Source organism: Adelges cooleyi, unplaced genomic scaffold (genome assembly GCF_023614345.1).
Source record: "Adelges cooleyi isolate 19-005CV unplaced genomic scaffold, UGA_ACOO_1.1 ACOO_flye_CR_arks_rails_tigmint_CR_PRNA_247, whole genome shotgun sequence".
In the NCBI taxonomy this organism is placed as follows: domain Eukaryota; kingdom Metazoa; phylum Arthropoda; class Insecta; order Hemiptera; family Adelgidae; genus Adelges; species Adelges cooleyi.
This window is the reverse complement of record NW_026095912.1, coordinates 12,093,265-12,101,391: the sequence shown is the minus strand read 5'-3', so window position 1 is coordinate 12,101,391 and position 8,127 is coordinate 12,093,265.

Here is an 8,127-nt window from a genome sequence, read left to right as displayed (position 1 = left end):
AACAAAAAGTCGGTAAATATTATATCCCCCATAAAATTATACAAATAACATATTTATTATTTTTATTTTATAAAAGTAGGTAGGTACATAATTGTTATTGGAATCTAGCGACGAATAGTGAATAGTCGGCATACGGACGACCATACGAAAATATAATTTTAGTTTTTAGTAAAAAAAAAACAATGCATTTTCGGTTATTCCCGATTTTAGCAGAAGTATTACTATTTGTTTATAATAACTGTGGTGTATATTATTATATCAAACGATGTTCGGCCATGGGACCTATTGGTCTATTGTAAACAAACATTCTATCCCTCTATAAGTATATATTTTTATTTTAGTTTTAAAATTCTAAAAGATTCCCTACTATAAAAAAAAAACCTACTCTTCTGTTTTAGTTAACAGTTTTATTTTTGCTTGTCCCGTGTGCGCGTGTAAAATAATAAGTATTGGTTATAAATGTGTGTAATCTAATATATATATATGGTTAGAGAATGAATATGAAACACCAAGGAGCTGCTAACAATCCTTTTGAGCCTGCCCCAGTAAATTTTGAACAAAAGGTATGAGATGGATACGTATTTAGAATAAATCATTAAGCCAGATTTTTAAGGCCTATGAGAGTTCCTTGGTACTACTTCACTATGTCTTGTTTCTTCTTTATTACTATCGTTGCGGTGGGATATTACCTACTATACTATATATATAGCGAGCAGGGAATAGACATGAGCATTATTTTTAAATAGTGTACCTAAATAAAATAAAAATAAAATTGTATTAAGATAATAACTCATAAAAAAATACACTTTTGTTTTTATTTCAAAGATTTTAATAATAATTTTGAATACAATTTCATTATTTTTTATAAAATTATTTAAAATAAGGCTATTTGGATGATATCTCGGTTAAATTGCAGTTTCAACTGCAATACGTTATAATTATGTTAAATAAATTCAAACATTTTTAAAATAATGCTTTTAAAGTAGGGCTCAAATTGTTTTAGTATTGGTGACTGAGAACTGAAAATGAAGTAATAAATAAATTTGTTAGCTGCCTAAAATATTTCTATGCTCCAAAAACATTTTAAAAATCAAAAAAATCAAGTCACAAAATGTCATAAAATATTTACGAAAGTACCCAAATATTTTAGTCGGCAATTAAAATTTTAAAGTCGGCATCTTCATTTTGACACCCCCCCCCCCTTGCATATTTCTTAGCACCGGCCCTGGTGCCAACTGCCAGTAATAATAATCTTAGTTCGTAACGTTTATGTACTCGTAATCTATTATCTATGTTCGTAATCACAAAGAAACAAAAAAAGATTTGTAACCGTATGTAGAAATTGCGTTACGAATTTTTGTTTCTTGTCCTACATCTAACTGTTCTGCTGAGACGTCTTTTTCAGTCTTAGAAATGGTCAAGTCCTATTTGAGATCAAGTACTACCGACGAAAGGTTAAATTCTTTGGCTGTTTTAACTATAGAGTCAGATTTAACAAAGGAGTTAGATTATTATGATACCATTGATACGGTCGGCGTAAATTCTACTGCTTTTGCTCGCCTTTTAATGGCGTTTTTTATTGAAAAAGCTCGGCGTAAACATTTTTAATTTTAAAGTTTTTTATATTCTTATACATATGGGGAATTATATATATTAAGGGATTTTTTTTTAAATGTTGTCACTTAACCTATTACATTTAGGTTTTTTGTATAATTAATAATAAATATACCTAATATAATTATGTAATATGTACTTCAATAAATGTATTTTTACATGCTTTTCTTTAGCTCGCTAACACGTACGTACGTACGTTTGTAGGGTTTTTTTTCAAATCTTGCAAAATTAATTTAACCCACTTCCCGATGTCGTATAGGGCTGAAACTTGGCACAGACACTCGTCTTAGATGACAATACAATATTCTGTAATCATATTGGGACTCGGACATCCAGGTCGCCCTACACAGAGTCAAATGTGGGGGTCATTTCACTAAAATTTCATTTTTTTCCAAATCTTCCAAAATTAATTTAGTAATATATTCAGCAACTATTAAATACCTTTAATAGGACTAAAAAGTAAAAAAATAAAATAAATAATTTAAAAAAAAACTTTTTTAAAAACATGCTTTTCTAAAAAAAAAAATAGTAAAAAGTGAACTAAAAAGTAAAAAATAATTTTATTACAAGAACAATTTACCAATCAATTGTAGCATATTTTATTTAAAATGTCAATTACTTTGAAAACAACCGAAAATTAATTTTTGACTAAAAAGAAAAGCGTGTGCCCTATTCAACAAAGTCCCTAATAAATTTATCAGATAATGTTTTTGTATTGTAAGTTTTTTTTGTAATTTAAATTTGGTTTAATATTAGTGTGTGACACATACATTTCTTAATACTTAACTCAATAAATTTGGACTTTGTTGAATAAGGCCCACGCTTTTCTTTTTAGTCAAAAATTAATTTTCGATTGTTTTCAAAGTAATTGACATTTTAAATAAAATATGCTACAATTGATTGGTAAATTGTTCTTGTAATAAAATTATTTTTACTTTTTATTCACTTTTACTATTTTTTTTTTTTTTAGAAAAGCATGTTTTTAAAAACGTTTTTTTTTATGTATACCTAATATACTTTTCAGATTATGAGTGTAGCGAAGAATGCATTGGTTTCACTATCATGTGTTTTTTTTTTACAAATACACCTATTGATGAAGAAATATAGGTTGGGAAGGGGATGTTTATTTTTCTTACCTGGGGCGCAAAATTCCTAAATACGTCTCTGCAAACGACCATCACCAGAATAAGGTAATATAAATTTCGAAGTACAGCAAGCTAGGTTCTAAAATGTGTTGAAATTAAAACAAGTTAGACCTTTTCAACTGCGCTTATATTGCATTGAAACTGTTGGTTTTCCTAGGAAATTGCTAGGGATTTTACTTGTTTTCTTACTATGTGGAACAAACTCAGAAGTAAGAAAGGAACTTGTAGTTTTGCATTCACTCAAAAACTGAAAACGTGTGGGTCATTGTTTCGGAACCTAAGATGTTCGCAGAAGGTGATGTTTTGCGTATGAAACATTAATTGGACAGAAAAACTTTTTGATTGGCCGAGAAACTTTTTTTATTCCTTAACTATATTTAGTTAATGAATAGAGACTAAAGTGACTGTATCTGAAGAATCAATTTGTCAAACGTTCCAAGTGTCAAAATATAAAAATTTAACTTAATAAATTGATTTTTATTTTATTTAGTACTGGAAACACTTAAACATATTTTAAGTGTTAATTATGATTGTTTTTTTTTTATAAATAACTATTCATCACTTGAAAAGTTTACAAAATTGTTTCCGGTAATGAATAAAATACAAATAAAATAATGAAGTTCAATTTTTATACTTTGGCATTACAAACGTTTGTCAAATTCACTCTTCATATAGTCACTGTACACTTATCCCAAGCAAAACATATCTGCCATACCTTTCGTAGAAATATATAAACGTGTCGTCGGCAAACATAATTAATAACCTTTTATTCGTGCAGGCTCTCGTGTCAGTTAATTTGTATAAACGCTTAACAATAACAATATTATTCAGTACAACAATTACAAGTGAGTATACAATGATATTACAGTATTTTATATTTATGGCTGGCGTACGACTTGTTATTTCTTGACAGATAGTTTCCACGCCACAAATTAATCATATGTGCTAAAATAGAAAATATTTAACGCGGTCACACGAAATGGTAAAACGAATAGGCGGTTTCATTTTATAAAGTATCGTGACTACGGCTCGCATGTTACAGATCTAGAAACTATAATTATTTCTAAAAAGGTGTCTTTAAATACATGAAAAAAATACTCTCAAAAAAAACGTATCCACTTATTTAGCAATACAAAGACAAATCGTAGAGGCCGACATGTACTGCAAAAACTAAATAAATAAAAAAGGCTTAATGACTTTATAATTTGATTTAGTTTCGTTATAAAAAGACAAGTACATAGAATAAATATAGTCAAATATTAGTAAAAATGTATATAATTTATAATTATATAAAATAGTACATTATTAATATTTACTAACATAATTAAGTTTTTAGTCTTCAGTATCGAATGAGGAGGGGGGGGGGTGATTAGTCTGAGAGTGAAAAAGAGCAGTACAAAAAAAAATTGGACACCTCCCAAAAATTTTTGTTCAAAATACGCCACTGCAAAGTAGTTACTTTTTTCTCTTTTCATGTTTTAAAAGCCTTAGTTTATTCCGTCTTAGTCCGCCGAGTTCGAATTTGCCATTTTGTATTAGTTTTAAAATTTAACTCTTATATTTTATGGGGAGGTTTTTATAAAAAAAAAAATGCGCGAAGCTTAGTAATGGTGATGCTACAAGTTACTTCTTACTTATACAGTTACTCAAGTAAGATTTGAGAGTGGTTTCTTGAAATTAAAATCAGTTAAATCGTACTTAAGGAGTACTTTGTCATTAGATAGTTTTATGATTATTAAGAAAGGGTTGATAAACGGTGTAGATTCGGATGAAATCATTGATAAGGTGGCTAATAAAAGTAAAGTAGGTATTATAACTATACAAATTTAAAAAATATAATATTTTGAACAAGATCGTTCGTGTTATTATTATAGCTTATCATAACCTTCTAGTTTTATATTTAATTGCTTTATAACGTGTACCTAATGGAAGCAAAGTGTGCATGTTTTTTTGCTATTCTGGTGGCCTCTTTAAAATATTTCCCTGTTACAAATCATTAATTTATTGTAAATAGAAATTGTGTAATGTATTGTATATTTGTGATTAAAAGCATATTAACTGGTTTGTGTATAATGGTCAAGATCTAGATTTTTAATGTTTATAATTATTATAAGTTATAACTATTAAAATCATTGGCTCAAAACTACAAAAAACTATTTAGACACTTTATTAAGAGCGTATATTCAGAGATAATGTTAGGCGCATATAGCACACAGCTAAGATTAAATAAGATTATAAATTTCTTTCAAACCACTAAATTTCAAGTACTTAAATATCATATCTACGCATTGTAATAGTATTATATAAAATGTTTAACAGTAATCAGCATATTAAGACCCTTAAGCAGGTACTCAGACTTAATAATAATCTGTAAAAAAAAAGGTAATCACTACAATTTAGAAATTTATCTAGATAATTCCTTTGATATAACATTGATTTCAAGTTTGGTGTACAAGTTCAACATTGTCTATAAAAACCAAATACAACTCACTGTTGCTAGTTTGTAATACAAATATAGACAATAAATAGCAATAAAACATAATTGGATTTTTTATGGTAGAACCATTTTAGAGTTTTAACTGAAAATTTGACGATAGCTATGTTATAAAAAATTAATACTATTAAAATCATTGGCTCAAAACTACAAAAAACTATTTAGACACTTTATTAAGAGCGTATATTCAGAGTTAATGTTGGGCGCATATAGCTAACACAGCTACGATTAAATAAGATTATAATTTTCTTTCAAACCACTAAATTTTAAGTACTTAAATATCATACCTACGCATTGTAATAGTATTATATAAAATGTTAATATTGATACTATTCGAATTATGTGTATTATGGATTAAATTTTTTTTTGTAGTTTTTATGACAGTAAATTGTTGTGTTATGAATTCGTACTAGAAACTTTCTTTTTAATGTCATTTTTACTTTTGTGTTGTCAGTACAACAATTTACTAATCTAATCTATTATTATTAGTGATGGCATTTTTAAAATAATCTGGATTTAAAGATTAATAACTGTTTCGAATGCCTTTACACCTACGTCCTACTCAGTTTAATAACTTTGTGCGTTGAATAGTCCGGAGTCCTTTGCAAATCTCAGTATTTCCTTTGTTCTAATATCTTTGATTTCATCTTGTCCAAGGAAAGGTTTTCCAAAGGTAATTTGCCTTAGAGTAGCTAGGGAGTTAGAATCACACAAGATGTGGTGCGTCGTTTCCTCCTCTTCTCCACATTTTCTACATATTCCTTGCCACGGTTTCCAACGCTGCTCGGTATTCCAAAAAAATAACCAATTAATTTAAAATAATACAATTACTATCTATGGACATGATCGAATCCGTACTACAACACTTTTTATAATACTTTTATAACAAACAAAAGATATAATATATTTTTTTAATTTCAAAACGCCTTGTTTTCATTTCCAAAACTAAACGTAAAATAGTTTTATCATACCCTCGCATATTATAGTAGTAATATAAATGTTGCTTTATCCTTTTATTTATTATACCTATAATATTTCGTATACTCGTTAATTATTTGTTTTATTCGTTTCTAAATGTATTTGTCTAATAGCATTCTATCAGTAATATAAATCCATCATATTACGATACAATGAGAAGAATTGTGTTTGAAAAATGCGAGTTACACACAAATATGCACTAGAAAATCCAAAATTGTGGTTACATTATATGCTTGTCGCCGTGTTCAAATTCAGCCAACTTCGAAATATGATGGAACCTTTTTTGTGTCGATTTCACATATTATGGAACATGGCCCCATTATGGGTAGGTACAATAAACCATTAACCGTACCTATACTACGTACAATAAATAATGGAAATACGAAAAAAAACATCTGCTCCGGATTAATTTTCCAACGACATCTGCCCATAACAACAACTGCAATAACAATAATTTGAAATACCAGATGAGCACACGGCCAAGAAGGGTCCTGGGGTCCCATTGTGTGTTCATGAATAGATTTTTGAGCCGGTCGGGCAGCTCGTTTTTTTTTTTTTTACACCGTATGTTCGTTTGAAAGGTACGTTTTTGTATTTTACATTTTGGATACCAAATCACGTTTTCCGGTGGCCGTGGCGGGCACAATAGAAAGGGGACGACCCCTCTATTCGCACCAGAGCATGCGTGCGCTAAATAATCGGGTAGAGTTTTTTTTTCGTTTACCCTGTACAGTCCGGGCCGATGGGACTTTTCTATATGAACGTTCGACATTCCTTTCAGGGGATGAGGGTGCGTAGGGTGCAGCTGGGACCCGCACAGCCGTATTGATCCATTGTTCGCATAGCAAAACCGGGGATGCGCACCACCGCCCTATTGTGTGCGTAGGTCCCCCGGGTCGAGGGCCGACCCCTCGCGCAGAGCGAGTCCGGGAAACCAACGGCTGTCTAAGTGCGGGTCTTTGCGGTACACCCCGTCATATCGTGTGCGCTATATAACTATAGTACGTTTTATACGACCGTCTTTCTTTCTCTTTTCACATACAATACATACACACACACACACTGCATTGTTCCGGGATTTCATCCCCTCGTTCTCCGCCTACATGACGTATTACCATTATTTCGTAGACGTCGCTTTTTACGGCGCCGACGATGAATACGAATTCGAATTCGTACTGTTGAACGTCGGATCCGGCCAACAGCCTGACCGTTTGCCGGACTTAGCTTTAAAATGTGCAAACCGACCGGCTCTGGTAGAAACTTTAAAACACTACCATTTCGTCGGTACGTATCACACCCCGTATGTGCATCCTTGTCTCACGCTTGAAATATTCATCTCACGCCCCAAAAGGGCGGCCGATAATCTATGTACCCACAAACGTGCCTACGCCATCGGCATTAATTATATACTATACACATCCACACACCTTTCCTTCGGTCTTTGTCGGCGTACAAATCCCTACTCTAATCCCCGTTAACAACAATTAATTTTCTCCGTCCTGCCTCTTCGCCGTCGCATCTGCCAAACTGTTCCATTCGTAATTATTATTCTGTCCATCCCACAGATCCTTTTCTACAAAAAACCGTAGAAAAAAAGTAGCATTTAGTATATTTTTCTTATCATAACGATAATATGCGTTAGTTTTTTTTTTTTTATTAATTGGTTTGAGTTATACGATGGAATCGTTTAATATTCGGTTTTCATTTTAATAGAAAATACCATTAGCAGTAACAGTATCAGTTTAGTTATTATTATCACGGTGTAACAAAAACCTGGTAAATTTTTGATAAAATAACAAATGACAAAAATAGTAATTTGCAATTATTGAGTTATTTAAAAAACATTTTTATTTACTGTAAATAATATTTTTGCAATCGTCCAACAATATATTATTT